Source organism: Agelaius phoeniceus, chromosome 23 (genome assembly GCF_051311805.1).
Source record: "Agelaius phoeniceus isolate bAgePho1 chromosome 23, bAgePho1.hap1, whole genome shotgun sequence".
NCBI lineage: Eukaryota > Metazoa > Chordata > Aves > Passeriformes > Icteridae > Agelaius > Agelaius phoeniceus.
The window spans coordinates 5,200,352-5,225,021 of record NC_135287.1 but is presented as its reverse complement, the minus strand read 5'-3'; the positions used below and the strand labels follow the sequence as shown (position 1 = coordinate 5,225,021).

General features: G+C 45.7%; 1 long non-coding RNA gene across 6 annotated transcripts in view; it reads right to left on the bottom strand.

Moving 5' to 3' along the window:
* LOC129129630 (uncharacterized) overlaps positions 1–24,670 on the bottom strand; it is a 164,177-nt gene that overhangs the window by 56,667 nt on the left and 82,840 nt on the right. For all 6 annotated transcript variants that reach the window (XR_013185077.1, XR_013185078.1, XR_013185081.1 and 3 more), the window contains one exon: positions 20,237–20,362. This is a non-coding gene — a long non-coding RNA (uncharacterized LOC129129630). The remainder of the gene's footprint in view (positions 1–20,236; positions 20,363–24,670) is intronic.

The following is a 24,670-nucleotide window of genomic DNA, read 5'->3' as shown; positions in this document are numbered from 1 at the left end:
TGGGATTAAAGGAGCTTGGAGAGGCGTTTTTTAGGCCTGGTTGTTTTCCGTTCAAATTTTAAGTCCCACCGCGGGTGGTTTTGGGGGTGAGATTGGCCTTTTGCTCCCCGGCAGGGCAGGTTTTTGCCATTACACTGCCATCTAGTGCTGCGAGCTCGCAAGGGAAAAGAGCCCCGGCCTGCAGGGGCCACCACCAGCAACAGCCAAGCTCGGGCTCCAGGAGTGAATGAAATCCAATTAAATAAACAGAATCACCAATGAAGTAAACAGAATCACCAAGTGCACAGCCACCGGTGGCCCTCAACCATGGCACAATAACAAAGCACTTCCAAGAGAGGGAATTGCCCAGAAGCTCATCCGTTATCCAGCTGCTCTCCATGGTGGGGCACGTTCAGGATGTGCAGGTTTGAAACTGAAACTCTCCAAATCCAGCTGCTCCCCATTGCTGCCACCAAGCAAGAGGTTTTTGATGAGAGGAACCCTCCTGCAAAGCCCTGAATGCCTCCAGCCATGTCTTTTCCAGCTTTCCTGGATCTCTTCCTCATCCCAACTCCCTCCTGCCTTCAGCTCAGTTGTATCACAACATCTGGGCCAAATTTATTCACTTTGTAATTGATTTCAGTGGTTTCCACCATGGGCTTTTTTAGAGTCCCTCTCCACAGCCATCACTGTGATCAGCATCCAAAAAGGATTTTCTAAGCCAGCACGTCACAGCACTCACAGAAACCCTCCCCACGCTCAAGGACTGGGCAGCAAAGCTCAAACTCAACATCTGAACACTCACAAAGTGACCTTTACGAGTTAAAAGCCCCAGCCCTGAGGTTTTACTCATGCAGAGGATATTTGTCCTCTGTGGAATGTGTGTCAGAGGGCGTGAAAGTGAGAGTGTCTTGAGGTTAGCGATTGTTCAGCCTCATAGTGGATGAATCATATGATAACACCACAGCAACATCCTGCAGGATTGTCAGGAGCCTCTATTCCTCTATTTCTGGCACTGTGTCCCTGCTCTGCCTCATGAGCAAACGTTATTTGTGCTCTGCTACGGAAACCCCAAACCAAACACTGCTGGAGGCTCCTCCTGCAGGCCCAGCCAAAATCCCCAGGGCCTCCCTGGGCCTGCAGACACCCCTGGGTGGTGGGTGCTGTTCACGGGGCTGAGATGGATGGATGGGGGGCACCTGGGCTGCTCTGCACGTGTGAGGAGCAAAATTTGTGTTTCCTTGGCCCCACTGAGCTCAGTGGTGAGGGCACAGCTTGAATGCTTGAATGCACAGTTTGGGAAGGATGTTGAGATCCTTGAATGTGTCCAGAGGAGGGAACAAGGCTGGAGAGGGGCTGGGAACACCCTGTGAGGAACCCCTGAGGGAGCTGGGGGTGCTCAGCCTGGAGAAAAGGAGGCTCAGAAAAGGAGACTCAGGAGACTCAGCCTGGCTGAGCCTGCAGACAGCCCTGGGTGATGGGGGCTGTTCACGGGGCTGAGATGGATGGATGGGGGCACCTGAGCTGCTCTGCACGTGTGAGGAGCAAAATTTGTGTTTCCTGGGCCACACTGAGCTCAGTGGGAATAGACTGGGCACTGCTGAGGGCACACCCTGAGTGCTGTGCCCAGCTCTGGGCCCTCAGCTTGGGAAGGACCTTGGGACACTGAGCACATCCAGAGGGGACAGCGAGGCTGGAGAGGGGCTGGGAACACAAACCCTGAGAGGAACCCCTGAGGGAGCTGGGGGTGCTCAGCCTGCAGAAAAGGAGACTCAGGGGTGCCCCCATCACTGCACAGCTCCTGAAAGGTGCCTGTGCTCAGCTGGGGCTGGGCTCTGTCTCCAGGAACTGACACAACCAGAGCACACAGCCTCGAGCTGCACCAAGGGAAATACAGGGTGGATATTAAGAAAAAGTATTTTCCAGCAAGGGTGATAAAGTTCTGGAATGTTCTGCCCAGGGAGGTGGTGCAGTCCCCATCCCTGGGTGTGTTTAACAAAGCCTGGATGTGGCACTGGGTGCCAGGGTTCAGTTGAGGGGTTGAGGCTGGGCTGGACTCGATGATCTTTAGGGTCTCTTCAAACCTGGTCATTCTGTGAATTCTGTGATTCTGTGAATTCTGTGAACTCTGTGAATTCTGTGAATTCTGTGAGTCAGGGATCTGGGACAAGGCTTGGGAGGCACAGGGTGCTGAGGGAACAAGCTTAGCAGTGCAGGTCAGATTTATCTTTGCCTGTTTTCCTTCTAGATGACCATAAGAAAATCATTTTGCCTTTCCTCCCTCTTTTTTGCCTCTCCAGAGCCACAATCCACGGCTCTGCTGCTCTTTGAGCTGCACCAGGAGCACACTCAGCTTCCTTTGCCAACCTCAACACAAACTGAGGATCTTTAAGGTCTTTTCCAGCCCAAACCCCTCCACGATTCCACCTGTGGGAAGCCAAACACAGCGTGGCACAACAAAAGAGATTTTGGGGTTGCAGGAAAAACACCAAGGATCTGAAGCACGAAAATCCAGCTGGGATCCCAGCCTGGAAGTCCAAGCACACATTTCCGACCCCTCAACACCACAGGTGGGGCTCCAGGGGCACAGACAGGAGATCTGGCTGCTCTGGGATGCAGACCCAGCTGCTCCATGCATCCCTTCCTTGGGAAAGGTTTGCTGCAGGAACTTTGGGAACAGCCACTCTTAGGGCAGAGGCCCTTCCCGAGGTGGTGGCAGGATTTTGGCCTCGGGTTTGGGACTCTGCATCCAAAACATCAACAAATGGAGCTCATATTTCAACCATAATCCCACAAGATTCCAGGGAACCGTGGTGGGAAAAATCAGGATAATGGTGCAACAACATTTTTGTGGGGAATAACACCAGGAAAACCTTTAAATCCCGTAAAACTCCATTCAAAAACTTCCAAATAAATGTTTTATCCCTCATTAGAAATTACTTTTTTTGCATTCTACTTCTACAGAGTTTTGACTATAGCTTTACTCTTATTTTTTGATATATTAAAGAAAAATCCAATGTCGATGCAGAACCCTTTTAATCCATCCCTAGTCAATGCATATTGCCTTTAAAAAATAGCTAATATTTTGATGAAATGGCAAATTCTGATCAAATGGATTTTTTAGGAAGAAAAGAGGAAAACCTTTAGAGAAATTCTGGGCCTGTTTCTGAAAATAGCTAAATTTGAAATATTTTGCAAGGATTATCTTCTCTTTAACTCTAAAACTAACAAATTTCTCAAATACCACTAAATGGTGGTGTTTTTACCCCCTTTCTATTTTTCCATCTCCACTGCAAACATTTGCAGGGTTTCAAGCACTACTTGCAGTAGGAATTTCCAGGATATTCCCACTAATAAGAAGGAGATTTTTAAAACAATCTAGGGAATTAGCCACACATCTTCCATTAAAACCAAAGCACCCTTGCCTGCTTTACAATCTCATGAGATTAATTTGAAGAAAGTCTATTTAAAATGAGCGTAAAAGTGGGCCAGTATTAAAATGTGGGAGCTGAATCCCTTCTCAGTGCAGTGGGATTGGATGGGAATTTCCACACGTGCAGCACCCAAAAGGTGCTGCTCTGGATTCTGAACAGAATTAAAACAATTAAATTTTAATTGAAATCATTTAATTCCACGTCAAAACAAACACTGAAACCAAAACCAACTCAAAAAAAAATCAGTTTAAAGTCAAACAAGGCAGTGAGGACGTCAGCAAGGGAAAGCAGAGACGCTTTATGAGGTCATGTTTACTATTTTGGCTTGGAATATTTGGATTATTCGATCCCATTTTTTCTGCTTTCAAATCCCAGACCTTAACCTGGCTCTGACACAACCCCAAAATCCAACGCAGCCCCAAAATCTGACACCACCCCCGTGGCTTCCAACCCCCCCCAGCCGGGCTGAGCATTCCTTGCTCTGAAACGAGGAAAAAAAAAAAATCCTGTCAAATTCAAAAAATATCTCCAGTGCTGCCTCCTCCTCATTTCCTGACTGCAGGCAGAGCGGAAATAGCTACATTTCCTGAGCAGGGCTGTTCTCCAGGGAATGGCAGCCTGTCTGTCTGTCTGTCTGTCTGTCTGTCTGCAGCAGCAGGGGCTGGGCTCTGGAGAATCCCTGGATTTCCAGCAGGGGCTGGGATCGTGGCACTGGGGTGCAGGGGACAGCCAGGGTGCTGAGGAGGGAGATGGGAGAACAAAAATGTGTTTAGAAGGGGAAAATAGGGAAAAAAGAGGGAGAAGGGGGAGAGTTCTCACCAGGCAGGTCTGTGTGCAGGGAGAGCAGATGGAACTTTGCAGTCCCCCAGATTTTGTCTGGGTTCTCTGTAGCCTTGGGCTGCGTTCCAGATAAAGGGAATCTGCTTGGTCCTGATCCCTTTGAAGGTGGGGTTTCCATGTCCTTATTCCATATTCTGTATTTAGGGAATCTGTTTGGTCCCAATTCCTTTGGAAGGGGTGCTCCTATATCCTTATTCCATATTCCTATTCTATATTTTACATCCTTCTTCTATATCCCTATTCCATATCCCTATTCTATATTCCCTGTATTTAGGGAATCTGTTTGGTCCCAATTCCTTTGGAAGGGGTGCTCCTATATCCTTATTCTATATCTCTATTCTGTATTTTATATCCTTATTCCATATCCCTATTCCATATCCCTATTCTATATTCCCTGTATTTAGGGAATCTGTTTGGTCCCAATTCCTTTATATAAACATTCCTTTGGAAGGGATGTTTATATATCCCTATTCTATATCCTTATTCCTTATTCCTATTCTATGTCCTTATTCCATATTCTGTATTTAGGGAATCTGTTTGGTCCCAATTCCTTTGGAAGGGGTGCTCCTATATTCCCTATTCTATATTTTATATCCTTATTCTATATCCCTATTCTATGTCCTTATTCCATATTCTGTATTTAGGGAATCCATTTGGTCCCTATTCCTTTGAAAGGGATGTTTATATATCCCTATTCTATATCCTTATTCCATATCCCTATTCTATGTCCTTATTCTGTATTTAGGGAATCTGTTTGGTCCCAATTCCTTTGGAAGGGGTGCTCCTATATCCTTATTCTACATCCCTATTCTATATTTTATATCCTTATTCCATATCCCTATTCTATGTCCTTATTCCATATTCTGTATTTAGGGAATCTGTTTGGTCCCAATTTCTCTGGAAGAGGTGTTTCTATATCCTTATTCTATATCCCTATTCTATATTTCCTGCATTTAGGGAATCTGTTTGGTCCCCATTCCTTTGGAAGGGATGCTCCTATATCCTTATTCTATATCCCTATTCTATATTTTATATCCTTATTCTATATCCCTATTCTATATTTTATATCCTTATTCTATATTCTTATTCTATATCCCTATTCCATATCCCTATTCTATATTCCCTGTATTTAGGGAATCTGTTTGGTCCCCATTCCTTTGAAAGGGGTGCTCCTATATCCTTATTCTATATTTTATATCCTTATTCTATATTCTATATCCTTATTCTACATCCCCAGTCTGTATGTTATATCCTTATTCTATATCTCCTGTATTTAGGGAATTTATTTAGTCCCAATTCCTTTGAGAGTGTTGTTTCTCCATCCTTATTCTATGTCTCTATTCTATATCCTTATTTTCTATTCCCTGTATTTAGGGAATCCATTTGGTGCCAATTCCTCTGAATGGGGTGATTCTATACCCTTATTTTATATTTTTTTTCCATATTCTGTACATAGGGAATCCATTTGATCCCAACTCCTCTGAATGGGCTGTTCATATATCCTTATTCTATATTCTTAATCTATATTCTTTATGTAGGAAATCTTTCTGGTCCCAGTTCTGAAGAGGGTTATAGGTATATTCTATATCTTCATTCAATATTCTGGATATTCCATATCTTTATTCCATATTCTGGATATTCCATATCTGGATATTAGTATATTCTATATATTTATTCCATATTCTGGATATTCCATATGTGGATATTGGTATATTCTATATATTTATTCCATATTCCGGATATTCCATATCTGGATATTGGTATATTCTATATATTTACTCCATATTCCGGATATTCCATATCTGGATATTGGTATATTCTATATATTTATTCCATAGTTTGGATATTCCATATCTGGATATAACTATATTCTGTATATTTATTCCATAGTTTGGATATTCCCTATCTGGACATAGCTATATTCTATATATTTATCCCATATCCTGGACATATATATATATATATATATATATATATATATCCAAATGGATGTCCATTTTGGCCCTAAAAGTTGATTTTCCATTCTCAACTCTTTGTTTTGGTGCTTTAAATCCTAAATAAAGAGATTTAGGCAGCTCTGGGGGGAAACCAACCAGCCCTAAAGTGGAGGAAATGATGGACACTACCAGTCTCAACTTGAAATTAGTCAGGAAAAATCTCATTCACGGAGGCAGTTTGAGGAAAAAGAACAAAAAATTACAGGTAAAGGACCTGACTGCCATTCTAATGAACAAATAATCTCCAAAAATGTGACCTGAGGTCCCCCCATGGCTCTGCCTGCTGGGAAGCTGCCTTGGGCTTGACCCCTGCATCATCTCCCAAAGAGGATCCAGCTGATAAAACTGATAAAAAACAAAGTTTACTTGCTGAAAACATCACCTCAACCTGACCAGGATCAAACCCAATCAATCTGCAGAGCTGCCCCGTTTTTCACCCACAAAACATCTTTTCTTTGGTAATTATCAATCACCCTTCTGCAGAAAGGTTCCTCCAATTTTTTTGAACTACTCAATCCTTGGAGAGACAGATGAATTTTAATGATTTAGATTATTAACCTAAAGGTTGATCCAGACTGGGAGGAACAGAATAATTTGTTTAATCATTATTATTATTTATAATTATTTAACATAGGGGAGAAAAATATCACCTTAAATGTCATCATGATGCTTTTTTAATTGCCTCGGATGAAATTCAGAATAATCATTACTCTGTAAACGTATACAGATCTAATTTTAAATACCCCAAGATGCTGGATATTTCTCTGGAAAATGCAGAGGATGCATATTCATTACTGGATAGGGAATTGCAAAACCAGAAAAGAATTGATCAACCAGTTATTGAAAATTAATTCTTTTCCCAATTCACAGCTGGGCTGTCATTTGACATCAGGCAGAAGAAGAAGCTGAGCCAGGTAATTTTTCTTCTTCCCTTATTCCAGAACTTTAGGATGTGCCCTTTAGGAGGAGGGATGATTTGTGGATGCCTAAAAAGGTGATTTTAATTTGGAATATTTGTACTGTGGAGTTATCTGCACTAAGGATGGTCACCCTGAGGGATGGACAAGGACAACTTCCATCTGTGAGTGACATCAGAGCCCAGGCCCACATGGTAAAACCACAGAAAATACACAAAAATCTGTAATTTCAAAGGAATTGTTGCTGCTTTAGCTTGGTTTGGTGTTTCTTGGGTTTTTTGGGGGTTCATGCAGCTTATTCTTGGAGATGAACAGCATTAAAAAATAATTTTGGGATGGAATAGGGTGCCCAGAGCACTGTGGCTGCCCAGTTTTCCAACACCCCTGGACTTCCAACCCTGCATTTTTCCCTGTTCACACTGGATTTTGTAACACCCTCAGACTTCCAATTCTGCATTTCCCCTGCTCACACTGGATTTTCCAACACCCTTGGACTTCCAGCAGGTAACCCTGAATTTTCCCTGTTCATACTGGATTTTCCAAAGCCCATTTTCCCTGTTCACGCTGGATTTTCCAGCATCCTTGGACTTCCAGCAGGTAGCCCAGCACTGTCCCTGCTCACACTTGATTTTGTAGCACACTTGGACTTCCAACTCTGCATTTTTCCTGCTCACATTGATTTTCCAAAACCCTTGGAATTCCAACCCAGCATTTTCCCCTGCTCACACTCGATTTTCCAAAACCCTTGGACTTCCAACCCAGCATTTTCCCTGCTCACACTTGATTTTGTAGCACTCTTGGAATTCCAACCCTGAATTTCCCCTGCTCACACTCAATTTTCCAGCACCTTTGCACCTCCAGCAGGTAGCCCAGCACTGTCCCCGCTCACACTGGATTTTCCAGGGCTCATTTCCCCTGCTCACACTGGATTTTCCAGGGCTCATTTCCCCTGCTCACACTGGATTTTCCAGGGCTCATTTCCCCTGCCCACACTGGATTTTCCAGAGCTCATTTTCCCTGCTCACACTGGATTTTCCAGCACCTTTGCACTTCCAGCAGGTAGCCCAGCACTGTCCCTGCTCACACTGGATTTTCCAGAGCTCATTTCCCCTGCTCACACTGGATTTTCCAGGGCTCATTTCCCCTGCTCACACTGGATTTTCCAGAGCTCATTTCCCCTGCTCACACTCAATTTTCCAGAGCTCATTTCCCCTGCTCACACTGGATTTTCCAGCACCTTTGCACCTCCAGCCCAGCACTGTCCCTGCTCACACTGGATTTTCCAGAGCTCATTTCCCCTGCCCACACTGGATTTTCCAGGGCTCATTTCCCCTGCTCACACTGGATTTTCCAGCACCTTTGCACCTCCAGCAGGTAGCCCAGCACTGTCCCTGCCCACACTGGATTTTCCAGAGCTCATTTCCCCTGCTCACACTGGATTTTCCAGGGCTCATTTCCCCTGCTCACACTGGATTTTCCAGAGCTCATTTCCCCTGCTCACACTGGATTTTCCAGCACCTTTGCACCTCCAGCAGGTAGCCCAGCACTGTCCCTGCTCACACTGGATTTTCCAGAGCCCTTTGTCCCCCAGAGCTGGTTTGGGACAAGCCCTGCCCGTTTCCCAGCCCATCCCTGTGCTGGGGACAGGCCCCTGGAGCCTGGGCTGGGGAAACATTTGCATTTTCATTGGCACAGGTACAGCATTCAGGATTCTTTCAGGCCAGGCCAATTAAAACAAGCTGAAAACTGCTGAGTGAAGCAGTTTCAGGCAGGATCTGCTTACATTCCCCCTCAGAGAAAAGCGGGGGGCCCACTTGCTGTAACTCTCTCCCTCTCTGCACAGCGTGGGTTTTGAGCTTTTTTATTTTTCTTTTCCCTTTTTCTTTTTTTTCCCCTTTTTCTTTTTTTTTTCCCTTTTCTTTTTTTTCCTTTTCTTTTTTTTTTTTTCCTTTTCTTTTCCCCCTTTTTCTTTTTAAGGTGGAATAACTTGTGCCCTTTCCATCTCTTAGAGATGGGTGGCAGGACTTGAGAATGTGGCTTCGTTTTCAAACCAGGCTGTAAAACCAAATCGAGGCATGGGAATTTTGTTTAAAAAAAAAAAAATAAAATAAAATAAAAGGGGAAAAAAATAAAGAAAAAACCACAAACCCCAAAACTGGTTACTCTGCACAGATTAACACACTTTACCTCCTTCACAAACCTTGCATGGTATTTTCTTAAAAAGGAATAAAGCCACATAATTAGCAATCAGTTGAAGCCTAAGGCTTTTCTGCCACCACAGAGACCATTCAATGCCTACTGGCTCTCCCAACACACTCCTGGTACTCTTGGGTTTCATTTTGGACAGCCTCTTTCAAACCTCAGCTGGGTTGTAAATGCAAACTGACAGGTTAAAAGATACCATTTTTATAGCCCTGAGCAAATAAAAGAAAATAAAATTAAAAGCCATCCTACCAGGGCTGCTTTATTTTAGAGTGATAATCCCTGAGAGCTGCAAGAAGGTTGGGGGAATGATGAAGGGTCCCAGGGATGGAGGGATTTCTGCTCCAGAGGGTCAGGATCCTGCATCCACCCCTTTATCCTGGGGGAAAAACCCCAAGATTTTTATAGCCCTGAGCAAATAAAATAAAAATAAAAAGCCCATCCTACCAGGGCTGCTTTATTTAATAGTGATAATGCTGAAGAGCTGCAAGGTTGGGGGAATGGTGAAGGGTCCCAGGGATGGAGGGATTTCTGCTCCAGAGGGTCAGGATTCTGCATCCACCCCTTTATTGGGGGGAAAAAACCCAGGATTTTTATACCCTTCAGCAAATAAAAGGAAATAAAATTAAAAAGCCCCTCCTACCAGGGCTGCTTTATTTTATAGTGATAATCCTCAAGAGCTGAGAGGTTTGAAGAATGACAAAGAGTCCCAGGGATGGAGGGAATCTGCTCCAAAGGGTCAGGATCCTGCATCCACCCCTTTATCCTGGGGAAAAACCCCAAGATTTTTATAGCCCTGAGCAAATAAAATAAAAATAAAAAGCCCATCCTACCAGGGCTGTTTTATTTTATAGTGATAATTCTGAAGAGCTGCAAGAAGGTTGGGGGAATGATGAAGGGTCCCAGGGATGGAGGGATTTCTGCTCCAGAGGGTCAGGATTCTGCATCCACCCCTTTATTGGGGGGAAAAAAACCAGGATTTTTACACCCTTCAGCAAATAAAAGAAAATAAAATTAAAAAGCCCATCCTACCAGGGCTGCTTTATTTTATAGTGATAATCCTCAAGAGCTGCAAGAATGACAAAGAGTCCCAGGGATGGAGGGATATGTGCTCCAAAGGGTCAGGATTCTGCATCCACCCCTTTACCCTGGAAAAAACCCTTTTTTTTTGTGATTTTTTGGCAATGCCAGAGCCCACAGTGGCCACTTCCAACCCCCTGCATGCCAGGACTGCCACAGAGACACCACCTGCAAATGCCCCTGCATCAGTCTGGGGGGAAATTTGGGCCAATCCAGCAGAACAAACCAGGCCCAGGGATTTGCATTTGTTTTCATGGCTCTAAATGAGGCTGTGCCACTGCTGGGCTGGGCTGCATGGAGGGGAGATGAGCCCTGCATGGAAAATTTGGGTCCATTTGGGGTTGAGCTGGGTTTCAGGCAGTGGCAGAAGGCAGAGGGGTCTGAACCCAAGTTTCTTTTCACCTTGATGAAGCAGCACTGGGCTCACACAAATGCCAACAGTTCCATCAATGCCTGAGCAACCAGAGAAACCAGAAATCATAACCAGAGACTAAATCATAACCAGAAACTAAATGATAACCAGAGACTAAATGATAACCAGAAACCAAACATAACCAGAAACCAAATGATAACCAGAGACTAAATCATAACCAGAAACCAAACATAACCAGAAACCAAATGATAACCAGAGACTAAATCATAACCAGAAACCAAACATAACCAGAAACCAAATGATAACCAGAGACTAAATCATAACCAGAAACTAAATCATAACCAGAGACTAAATCATGACCAGAAACTAAATGATAACCAGAAACCAAATGATAACCAGAGACTAAATCATAAACCTGGCACGTCATCCCTCACCTAATTGTCACCTAATTGATGTCAAGGAGAGGCACAGGAGGAACAAAACAGGGGACAGAGAGGGCTGGAGACAGCAGAAACACCAGATTGGGTCCATTTGGGGTCGAGCTGGGTTTCAGGCAGTGGCAGAAGGCAGAGGGGTCTGAACCCAAATTTCTTTTCACCTTGAGGAAGCAGCACTGGGCTCACAGAAATACCAACAGTTCCATCAATGCCTGAGCACCAGAGAAACCAGAAATCATAACCAGAGACTAAATGATAACCAGAAACCAAACATAACCAGAGACTAAATCATAACCAGAAACTAAATGATAACCAGAGACTAAATGATAACCAGAAACTAAATGATAACCAGAGACTAAATGATAACCAGAAACCAAACATAACCAGAAACCAAATGATAACCAGAGACTAAATCATAACCAGAAACCAAATTATAACCAGAGACTAAATCATAACCAGAGACTAAATCAGAACCAGAGACTAAATCAGAACCAAAGACTAAATGATAACCAGAAACTAAATGATAACCAGAGACTAAATCATAAACCTGGCACGTCATCCCTCACCTAATTGTCACCTAATTGATATCAAGGAGAGGCACAGGAGGAACAAAACAGGGGACAGGGAGGGCTGGAGACAGCAGAAACACCAGATTGGGTCCATTTGGGGTCGAGCTGGGTTTCAGGCAGTGGCAGAAGGCAGAGGGGTCTGAACCCAAGTTTCTTTTCACCTTGATGAAGCAGCTCTGGGCTCACACAAATACCAACAGTTCCATCAATGCTTGAGCACCAGAGAAACCAGAAATCATAACCAGAGACTAAATGATAACCAGAAACCAAACATAACCAGAGACTAAGTGATAACCAGAGACTAAATGATAACCAGAGACTAAATCATAACCAGAAACTAAATGATAACCAGAGACTAAATCATAACCAGAGACTAAATGATAACCAGAGACTAAATCATAACCAGAAACCAAATGATAACCAGAGACTAAATGATAACCAGAGACTAAATCATAACCAGAGACTAAATGATAACCAGAGACTAAATCATAACCAGAAACCAAATGATAACCAGAGACTAAATGATAACCAGAGACTAAATCATAACCAGAGACTAAATCATGACCAGAAACTAAATGATAACCAGAAACCAAATGATAACCAGAGACTAAATCATAAACCTGGCACGTCATCCCTCACCTAATTGTCACCTAATTGATGTCAAGGAGAGGCACAGGAGGAACAAAACAGGGGACAGAGAGGGCTGGAGACAGCAGAAACACCAGATTGGGTCCATTTGGGGTCGAGCTGGGTTTCAGGCAGTGGCAGAAGGCAGAGGGGTCTGAACCCAAGTTTCTTTTCACCTTGATGAAGCAGCTCTGGGCTCACACAAATACCAATGGTTCCATCAGTGCCTGAGCACCAGAGAAACCAGAAATCATAACCAGAGACTAAATGATAACCAGAAACCAAACATAACCAGAGACTAAATCATAACCAGAAACTAAATGATAACCAGAGACTAAATGATAACCAGAAACCAAACATAACCAGAGACTAAATCATAACCAGAAACTAAATCATAACCAGAGACTAAATGATAACCAGAAACTAAATCATAACCAGAGACTAAGTGATAACCAGAGATTAAATCATAACCAGAAACTAAATCATAACCAGAGACTAAATCATAAACCTGGCACGTCATCCCTCACCTAATTGTCACCTAATTGATGTCAAGGAGAGGCACAGGAGGAACAAAACAGGGGACAGAGAGGGCTGGAGACAGCAGAAACACCAGATTGGGTCCATTTGGGGTCGAGCTGGGTTTCAAGCAGTGGCAGAAGGCAGAGGGGTCTGAACCCAAGTTTCTTTTCACCTTGATGAAGCAGCACTGGGCTCACACAAATACCAACAGTTCCATCAATGCCTGAGCAGCCAGAGAAACCAGAAATCATAACCAGAGACTAAATGATAACCAGAGACTAAATGATAACCAGAAACCAAACATAACCAGAGACTAAATGATAACCAGAGACTAAATGATAACCAGAAACCAAACATAACCAGAGATTAAATGATAACCAGAGACTAAATGATAACCAGAAACTAAATCATAACCAGAGACTAAATCAGAACCAGAGACTAAATCAGAACCAAAGACTAAATGATAACCAGAAACTAAATCATAACCAGAGACTAAATCATGACCAGAAACTAAATGATAACCAGAAACCAAATGATAACCAGAGACTAAATGATAAACCTGGCACGTCATCCCTCACCTAATTGTCACCCAGATGTTAAGGAGAGGCACAGGAGGAACAGAGGAGGGGCCAGGGAGGGCTGGAGGCAGCAGAAACACCAGAGTCCTCAGATCATCCCTGACAGGAGCCAATTCTCTCTCTTTGCTTTCAGAGCCCTGCTCTAGGAGCAGGCTGGCCCAAGGGACTGGGAAAGTAGGACACGAGGACTATTCTGGATCAAAATCCTTTTCTTTTTCAAAGGCTCCTGGGTGCCCTCCTCAACGACCTGGAGCAGCTCAGCTGTCACCGGGCACGCAGGTGCCTGCAAAGGCGTTTATTGATCTCACCAGGGCAGCCAGAGCACAGACAGCAGCAATCCCTGAGGCACAGGGAACGTGCCACGAGCATCCTGTGACCCCAGCCCTGCCTGTTCAGAGGGTGGGGTTACTGAGCTCTGAAAGGGTGAGCACATCTCCAGATTATAGAAATAAATAATATCAATATATAATATATTAAAATTATACATTTATAAAATTATATAAATAAATAGATAAATAGGTAGATAGAAATAAATATAAATTATGTAAAAATAGACTAAAATAAATATATAAAATAAATATAAATTTTATAAATAGATAGAAAAAATAGAAATTATATATATAGATAAATAAATATAAATTAGATAAAAATAGATAAATAAATAGATAAAATAAATATAAATTAGATAAATAAATACATAAAAATAGATAGAAAAATATAAATTATATAAATACATAAAAATAGAAAAATAGAAATTATATATATAGATAAATAGATAAATAAATATAAATTAGATAAAAATAGATAAATAAATACATAGAAATAGATAGAAATAAATATAAATTATATAAATAGATAGATCAATAAATAGATAGAAAAAATACAAATTATATAAATAAATAGAAATATATATAAATTATATAAAAATAGATAAATAAATAGATAAAAGAAGTATAAATTAGATAAATAAATAGATAAAAATAGATAGAAATAGATAGAAATTATATAAGTAGATAGATCAATAAATAGATAGAAATAAATACAAATTAAATAAATAAATAAATAGAAATAAGTAGAAATTATATAAATAAATAGATAAATAAATAGATAAATATAAATTAGATAAATAAATATATAAAAATAAATATAAATTATATAAATAAATAGAGGGCAGTGTGTGACATTCACATGGAGCTTTGATGCTGGAGTGTGAGCACTTGAAAGGACAGAGCTGATCCCCTCCCCTGGCTGCCCTGCTCCACAGCCCCTCCTCTCCTCTCACACAACACCTCCCCTCCCTCTCACCCACAAGCAGGAATTTCTTTTATCTGTTGGAAATTTTTCCTGCTTTCTTCCCCTCACTGAGGAGCCTCCACCTGGATTCACCTGTGCACAGCCAAAATCAAACAGCAGCAAACAAACTGAAACATCCTCTAGGCAGAGATCTCCTCTCCTGGTGAAGGTGAATGGAAATCCAGGTAAAAATGGAAAAAAATACAAAGCAAATCTTTGCAACTGATCTTCCTTGAGGTGGGTCAAGGTTCCGCCTGCCTGGGACACTTTCCATGACATTTGCTAAGGTCATCCCCCAAACTGGGATTCCCTCAGCCATGCTTTTCCTCCTGCTCTTCGAGAGGGAGAAGAAAAGAGGCAAAAACTAAAAGGGAGGATCAGGGAACACTCACTTGGCCACGTCCTGAGCAATTCCCCAGACGTGCCAATGCCCTGAGCGTGCCCAGGTTTCCTGCTGTCCCCTCAGAGAGGGGATTTTCCACTCCCACCTTTCCCCCGCCTTTATCTCCCTCCCTGCTGGCCCCTGAGCCTGCTGAGCCCAGCAGTGCAGATTAGATGTGAGCAAAGCACAGAGCCCTGACTCCCCCAGACAGCCTGGGGAGATAAAAGCAGCCAAACACTGTCCAGAGACAGCTCCAGCAGCTCCCTCTGGGTGATGCCTGGGACTGGGGACCCTCCAGCAGCTGCCCTGCGAGGCCCAGAGGCAGAACCACTTCTTCCTGCCCCTGTGCTTAAACAGAAATTGAGTTCTCCAAAATATCCAGTGGGAACCTTCTCTGAGCATCAAAGAGCTGCTGCTCAGGGGTGCAGAGGAGCAGCCAGTGCCAGCCTGCAGTGTGGGAACCCAGAACATCCCTCTGGCTGTCCAGAATGGCCAGGACCCTGCCAGGGAGCTCAGAGACCCTGGCATGGAACTCAAAATGCCCCTGTGGGTTTGATTATGAGCAAATTACCAACCTTAGATGAAGATCAGCAAGCCACAACAGTTTGGGTAGAATAACAGTGAAGTTATCACGGGGTGGAAAAGTAGATTTGGGGGTTTCTGGTATGGGGGTTCAGGGGGCAAGATGGAAGGATGGACATGCCCAGTTCGTTTCTCCTTCTTCTGCTTGGCCTCCATCTTCTGCTGTGATGGTGGCACTTTGGGATTGGTTTAGAGTAGAAGCTCACTGTCTAACACAGGTGATGGGTATTGGGAATTAATTGTAAACATTGTACAGGTAGTTTTTAGTATAAAGCCATAACACTGCCCTGGGGGCAGGCAGAGTGCCTGGAACTGTCCTGCTGGATGGACCTGGCAGGGCAGGAGAAAGAATTTTATAGATAAGAAACAATGAACAACCTTGAGAGCGAGAAATGAAGAGCCCTGACTCCTTCATCAAGCACCGGGCTGGGAAAAGAGACTTTGAACATTCTTGGGGTTGCAGTGACCCAGAAAGACCCCGAGACTGCAGGAGCACAGCTCTGCTGAAATGTCCCACACCCCTGCTTGTCCCTCCAGTGAGCCAACAGCACAGGTGGCACTGATCAGGGGAAACAGCTCCAAGATCTGTCCCCAAGAGCTGTCCCCTCTCCCCTGAGGGGTGCCCCATTCCCATTTCACACCCCTGGATAGGAGCTGTCCCTGCTTTAGGATGTGTTTGTAGGGCACAGGTCAGCCCTGCAGCCCCATATCCCATTTTTATGCTCTTCATGCCCTGGAGATGCTGGATTGTCCTTCAGTGAAGCCCAGAATGGTTTGGGCTGGAGAGAAAATGAAATATCTTTTCCTTCCACTGAGACAGTGTTCACAGGGGTCTGAGGATGAGGGAAGAGACGAGGATCTGACTCCATGGTTCAGAAGGCTGATTTATTATTTTATGATATATTATATTAAAACTAGACTAAAAGAATAGAAGAAAGGATTTCATCAGAAGGCTGGCTAAGAATAGAAGAAGAAGGAATGATAACAAAGGTTTGTGGCTCAGACAGAGAGTCTGAGCCAGCTGGGCTGTGATTGGCCATTAATCAGAAACAACCACATGAGCCCAATCCCAGATGCACCTGTTGCATTCCACAGCAGCAGATAACCATTGGTTGCATTTTGTTCCTGAGGCCTCTCAGCTTCTCAGGAGGAAAAAATCCTAAGGAAAGGAATTTTCATAAAAGATGTCTGTGACATTCCACACCTTCCACCCCTCCCTGGTGCCACAGCAGCACCAGCATCCCCAGTGACACTGGCAGGGACACGCTGGGCAGTGGGCAGGGGCTTCTCTGGAGCTGGAGCTGTCACATTTATGTCAGACTCCTCCAGAGCTGCTTGGAGCCATCAGCAGAGCACACAAAGGGACCATTCAGGGCAGCCCAGCCCCAGAAACAAAGCAGATGCTCGGGGCAAGTTTGCAAAGAAGGCACAGAAGGTTGGCAGAGCTCCTCTCCCAAATCAGGGCCCATCTCCAGGCAGCACCAGGAGCAGCCCCATGGCTCTGTCTGAGGAAGGGCAGCCAGGGGGACAGAGCCTGGCAGGGAGCAGGGATGCAGAACTGAACCAAAGCTCAGAGGCAAGCAGAGCTTTTAAACTCCTCCACCAAGTTTGGCTGCTCAGGTCTTTTGGGCTTTTCTTTTTTATTTTTTTTCCCCTCACTGTTTTGGCAAATTAAGGAGTGGAATGGGAAAGCAAAGCCTCCCATCTGACCTGCTGGGAGCTTTGCTCTTTGTGAAACACCCGAGGGGTCAAGGTGCAGGGAATGTGTACCAGAGGTGAGGTTTCAGAGGCTGCAGGGTGGCACTGAGAGATTTTGAACTCTCCTAAAAGAGGATGCAATAAATCAGGTCTGAAACCAGGGACTGGTCCAAGCAAGGTCAGTTTTTTATCTGGAAAGGAAAGATTCAAATGCTTCAAGTGAGGGGAAAAAAAAAACCAAAACAAAACAACAAAAAAAAAAAACCACAGAAAAAAACCCCAAAAAACAATCAAACACACATAAAAAAAAAACCAAAAAGAAAAAAACCAAAACCAGTTTGAAATGAACTTCCTACTTATTTAAAGACCAATCCAAACTGCTTTTTTGCTGGTATTTCAGGAATGAGCCCGACCAAAGGCACCTGGTCTGGTTTTACAGACTGAACCACTTTTGGAAAGGAGTCAGAAGGGATTTGGACAAAAACAACGGAGGCCCAGACACAGAGGCTGCCCTGGGAGAGCGTCCCAGCTGTCTGCTCAGCCTCAAACCTCTCCTCGTGTGCGTGCAGGGGAGGCAGGGGGACCTGTCAGGGGTGGCTCAGCTCTGAGCTCGGGGCCAGCAGGGGAAATCCTGGTTTTCCTGGCTCCAGGGAGCCTGCAGACCCTGAGCAGGCAGGACAGGGGGATTGTGAGCAGCAAAGGTGGATGCTGGAACTCAGGAGAGCAGCTTGGCGGGGCCTGGATGGCCAAAGCACCTGCTGGTGGTGTTTGCAGAGGTGCCCAGCATAAAGCAGCCCTGCCCTCACCACCAGGCTGGCCCTGCCCCTTCCCAGCCCTGCCATGCCATGAATCACGGGCATGGTTTTGGTAAAACCCATCCAGTGCCACCCCTGGGACACCTTCCACCATCCCAGGGTGCCCCAAGGCCCATCCAGCCTGGCCTTGGGCACTGCCGGCATCCAGGAGCGGCCCCAGCTTCTCTGGGCAACCTCTACCAGGGCCTGCCCACCCTCTGATCACCTTCTTATCTCCTCTAAATCTCTCCTCTTGTAGTTTAAAGCCGAACAACATTTATCTCTAAGACCAGCAGCATCTCCAGCTGAGCCCAGCCCATCCACTCTGGAGCTTTGTGCATTCCCCTGCAGTGAATTCACCCAGGCCCAAGCCCCTCACCACCAGGCTGGCACTGCCCCCTCCCAGCCCTGCCTCAAACAAAACAAATCCTGAAAGGAAACCTGTGAGAAATGCTCCCCAAATCCTCCCCCCTGCTCACAGAGGATCCAGCAGGGTTTGGGAGCTGCCAGACTGCAGGATCACTTCTGTGGCCTGGCTTCTCAGGGCTGTCCTTCATTGAATCCCAGCATGGCTTGGGTTGGAAGGGACCTTAAAGCCCATCCAGTGCCACCCCTGGGACACCTTCCACCATCCCAGGGTGCTCCAAGCCCTGTCCAGCCTGGCCTTGGGCACTGCCAGGATCCAGGGCCAGCCCCAGCTTCTCTGGGCACCCTGTGCCAGGGTCTCCCCACCCTCTGATCACCATCTTATCTCATCTCAATCTCTGCTCCTGTAGTTAAAAACTGAACAACATTTAGCTCTGGGATCAGCAGCATCTCCAGCTCAGCCCTTTTGTGCATTCCCCTGCAGTGAATTCACCCAGGCTCGAGCACAGGGAGCTCTGATCTCCACACAGGGGCCTCCTGTTGCTGCCACGGAGCGGGAAAATGCCAAACATGGCTCATACCAATCCCACCTCTCACTAATCTGTTTTGTCAGCTCATCAGAATCTTGAAAGCAACCTTTAAGTGCTGGGAGGCATCCTGCTTTCTAATTAGGCTCAGTCAGATTTTGTGGTTCAGTCAAGCCAACCTGGCTCGCTGCTGCAGCTCCAAACACGTGCACTTGAAATCAGTTTTTCCACTCAGAAAAAAAGATAAGGCCCCCAGTTTCCTCCCCTCAGATAAGCTGAAGGAGAAAGGAGCATGAAGTCATGTCCTTGCCACCCCAAATCTGTGTGGCTCTGTGTCCCATCTCCACAGCCCCAGCTGAGCTTTGCTGGCACCCAAGGCCGGAAATTGAAGCACAGGATACTCCAAGGGTGGAGAATAAAAGAATCCAGGGGTTTCTGAGCCATCAGAAAAGGTTTGATAAGCTACTGTTCACTGCCACTGTTATTTGTGCTTTCAGGAGTGTCACGGTGTTCTCAGCACTCTGCAAACAGCAAGCCAGAGCTCACAGACCTTTCCAACCAACTACAAAATGCAAAAAAAGCACAAGATTCAAAACTGAATTTTGTTCAAAATTCAAAACTGAATTTTGTAATGTTCTCAGCACTCTGCAAACAACAAGCCAGAGCTCACAGACCTTTCCAACCAACTACAAAATGAAAAAAAAAGCACAAAATTCAAAACTGAATTTTGTAATGTTCTCAGCACTCTGCAAACAACAAGCCAGAGCTCACAGACCTTTCCAACCAACTACAAAATGCAAAAAAAGCACAAAATTCAAAACTGACTCACTCTGCCTGATTATAAAGCACTTCCTGAAGCTTTCCACCAGCCATTTGCTTCCTATAAGAAAAAAAAAATTGATCTAATCCAATTTATTGAATCATTTCAGCCTTGCAACTCTGTAACTCCTGATACCAGGGCATTTCCATTTTGATCACCCCTAAAACCACCTGCAGAGCCTGAGGGATCAGGGATGCTCCTCAGAGCTCAGAAGGCACTGACCTGGTGCAGAGGTGACTCACAGGACTCCTGTTCCCTTGGAATTCAGCTTGAACCTTGGTAATCCCTCCCTGGCAATCCCTCCTTGGCCGTGGCATTCCCTTCTCACCCAGCTGCCAAAAAGGAGATCTGAAATGAAAATAATTAACATCAATCACTCATGGTTTTGTTGTTTGGTTGGTTTTTTTTTGTTGTTTTTTTTTTTTTTTCCCCTGCTTAGCATCCAAACCCATATCTTAGATAAACAAACAGCACAAAGAGTTTGGCCCCAGCCAAAACCTGGCTCTGAACAAATCTGGGTGAGATCCTCATGGCTGGGCTCTGTCAGATGGAATTCTGTGAATTCATTCCCCTCAGCTGTGCTCATTATTCAGTCCCCAAACCCAGACAGCTCCCATGGACATGCCCTGAGGCTTGGACACATCTCACTTACCTTCAGGGACTGCCTGAGGAAGCTGAAGGTGAGGGGTGTCCCCAGGGCACTGCCACAATGGCACAGGGGCTCCTCTGGGGCTGCCTCTCTCAGCATTAGCCACAGTGCCTGAGGGCAAGGCAAACCAACTGCTGGGAGCCAGCCAGAGCCTCAGACCCAGCTTTTCCCTGGGTCTTTTCCCTTTTCCCAGCAGCATCCTGGCTGCTCCTGGCTCTCACCCCAGAGAGCAGCACCTGGGGAAGGTCCAGCCCTGCCCAGCTGAGAGGGCTCAGCTCACCCACCCTCACACAGCCCAGGAGACACCAGGGAACTGCTGTCCATGTGGGGCTCAAGGGCAATTCAGCACTGAAATCCAGCAGGGAGAGAGCTGCAGAGCTCTGCCTTGCCTTTGCAGCTCTAATTTTGCTGAAAAGGGATTAATTAATGGCTGGTGGGCAAGGCCACAGTGCCTCCCTGGCAGCTCTGCTGTCACTATGGAGATCCTGCACGCCAGGCCTGGTGCCACACGTTATCCTGGCAGGAGGATGCCCACGCCCAGCCAGGATCCCACATCCCCCCCTGTGGGAATCCAGGAAATCAGAGGGGTTTGGGAAAACTGCAAAGGGCCTCAGAGACAGCAGAGCTGTGAGTAGAGCCATGCAGCAGCCGTGAGATTGGGCAGCAGAAAAATTGTGTCAGAAATAGAAAAGTAAGGACAAATAGAACAATGGTCTGTGTATTAATGCTTGTCTAGAATAACTCCTTAAGCTACAGAAAAGTTTATCTGGTGAAACATTATGAAGTTTTAAGTTTAATTACGAAGAGTTGTGCATTGTCTTTTAAGGCTCTCAAGCAGGTATTGTATTCAAAATAAACAAACATTGTTTTAATCAAAGGTACCTGTGCTTATAGAACTACTGTCAATGTGCTTTTGTTTGGTGTGATTGGTCAAAAAAAGTTGTAAAGTGAGTTGTAACATGAAGTTCTTGGTCTGCTGCCTGGGATGTGAACTGGTGGCATCTTCCCATTGTCACAACCATGGAATGAGGCGGATGCTGGGAAATAAAACAGCTCAAAACACCTTCCCCAGCAGTCCTGTCCTGTCCTGTTTGTGATTTGTACATAGATTGGTCAGCTGAGAAATTATCCAAGAAGTAGAAAATGAGGACAAATAAAACAATGGTCTGTGCATTAACACTTGTCTAGAATAACTCCTTAAGCTGTAGAAAAGTACATCTGGTGAGATGTTAGGAAGTTTTAATAATGGAGCTCTGTGCATGGTGTTTGAAGGCTCACAAGCAGGTATTTTATTTGAAATAAGCAGGCATTGTTTAACCAAAGGTACCTGTGCTTATGGTGATTGGATAGCACTACTGTCAATGTGCTTTTGCTTGGTGTGATTGGTCAAAAACTCATAAAGGGAGTTGTAACATGAAGTTCTTGGTCTGCTGGCTGGGTGTGAGCTGGTGGCATCTTCCCATTGTCACAACCATGGAATGAGGCAGATGCTGGAAAATCAAACAGCTCAAGGCACATTCCCAGCAGTCCTGTCTGTGGTTTGTGCACAGCCCCTGGCTGGTGACACCCCTGAGCTGTGGGAGCTCTGCTGGAGCTGCTCCAGGGTTCCCCGGTGCCAGGGGAGCAGAGAGCTCCATCCTGGCCTGCAGATGGTTCCCCCTCTCCCTTGGAGGGGCTGAATGACTTTTCAAACCTTTGATTCCTGATGTATTCACTTCAGGAGACACAAAAGTACAAAATCTCAGCATGGAGTGACTCCCTCACTTGCTTTATTATTTTGTTGGGTTTTTCTTTTTCCTTCTCACACCCCCCCACCCCTTGTCTTTCCTTTTCTTCTCTCCCTGGACAGTTTTATAATTTTGGCCTGTGGCCAGAAAGTCTGTCCTGATTAGCCTGGGCTGGCTGTGAAACACCTGCAGCCCATTAGAGCAGGAGGAGGGGAAAAAAAATAAAAATCCCTTGTCATAGGTGAAGTAATGACCACTTCTCCCTTTGTTTTAACACTAAAAGGACAGTCAGGAGGAGAACCAAACAAACCCAAGGCTTTAACCCCCTCACCTGCCACTGGCTGCTCTCGGGGTCATTTTTGCCTGGTAAGTGACTCCAGTAATTTGTTGTCACTTCACCCCAGTGAGATTTACAGGTTATTAAACACGATGTGCGCTTGCTGCACTTGAACAGTGCCCCCTGCACCTTATTTTATGTCTTTGTGAGGAGCTAACCAGGCACAAGGAGGAATAAAATCCCCTCTGGGCAGGTTACAGCTGCATTGGCTCCTTGAAATGCCTCCAGTGTCCCAGCTGGCCCTGGCTGCCACCACTGCCAGGGCCAGCAGGGTGGCAAAGGGCTCAGGAGGGGACAGGCACCAGTCCCAAGGCCCCAGAAATGTGACCAGGGCACAGCAGAGATGCAGCAGGGGCACTCAAGGTAGCACTGAAGCTCCTGGCTCTGGCACAGCACAACATTTTCTATTATAAACACAGAAATTGCCAGGATCTGGGTACAGGGTGACACTGGGGACAGTCAGAGGCAGCAATTCTGAGCTCAGCTCAAAGCCCAGCTCATTGTACCCCTGCAGGACTCTCCACCTGGAGAGGAGCCCCACTTCTGACACCAAAACCCCTTCCTAAGATGTGTTTGTACACCAGGATTCCTCCAAAGAAGGGCTTGGTGCCTGCTGAGATGAGGCAGCAAAGAGATCAAAACATCCCTCAGAGCCCTCCTGAACAGCAGGGCCACGGCCAAAACACACCTGGGATGGAGGGAATGCCACAAGGAGACCTCAAAATAGATCTGGGCTGAAGGAAAGGCCACAGGGAGACCTGAAAACACACCTGGGATAGAGGGAACGCCACAGGGAGACCTGAAAACACACCTGGGATGGAGGGAAGGTCACAGTGAGAGCTGAAAACACACCTGGGATCTAGGAAAGGTCACAGGGAGACCTCAAAATAGATCTGGGATAGAGGGAACGCCACAGGGAGACCTGAAAACACACCTGGGATGGAGGGAAGGCCACAGTGAGAGCTGAAAACACACCTGGGATGGAGGGAACGCCACAGGGAGACCTCAAAATAGATCTGGGATGAAGGAAAGGCCACAGGGAGACCTGAAAACACACCTGGGATGGAGGCAACACCACAGGGAGAGCTGAAAACACACCTGGGATCTAGGAAAGGTCACAGGGAGACCTCAAAATAGATCTGGGATGGAGGAAACACCACAGGGAGACCTGAAAACACACCTGGGATGGAGGGAATGCCACAGTGAGACCTCAGAACACACCTGGGATGGAGGGAACACCACAGTGAGACCTCAAAATAGGTCTGGGATGAAGGAAAGGCCACAGGGAGACCTGAAAACACAGCTGGGGTGAAGGAAAGGCCACAGTGAAACCTCAGAACACACTGGGCTGAAGGGAACACCATAGTCAGACCTCAAAATAGACCTGGCATGAAGGGAAGGACACAGTTACACCTCATAATAGACCTGGGATGGAGGGAAGGCCACAGTGAGAGCTGAAAACACACCTGGGATGAAGGAAAGGCCACAGTGAGACCTCAGAAACACACCTGGGATGGAGGAAAGGCCACAGTGAGAGCTGAAAACACACCTGGGATGAGGGGAACACCACAGTGAGAGCTGAAAACACACCTGGGATGGAGGAAAGGCCACAGTGAGAGCTGAAAACACACCTGGGGTGAAGGAAAGGCCACAGTGAGAGCTGAAAACACACCTGGGATGGAGGAAAGGCCACAGGGAGACCTCCTGGGTTGGGGACACCTCTCTGAGAATCCGTGTGTGTCACAGGGACAGGAGCTGAGGGGACAGCCAGAGATGCAAATCCTCCATCCTGCTCCACACCGTGAACGATGACAACAAAGTGGGAGCTCAAAGGCAGCTCCAGGAGTTCTGCTGCTGGCAGCATCTCCAAGGGCTGGATGGCATTTCAATGCCAACAGCCCATGCAGCCAAAATGTCAAAAAACCCCAGAGCTCCTCCCCAAA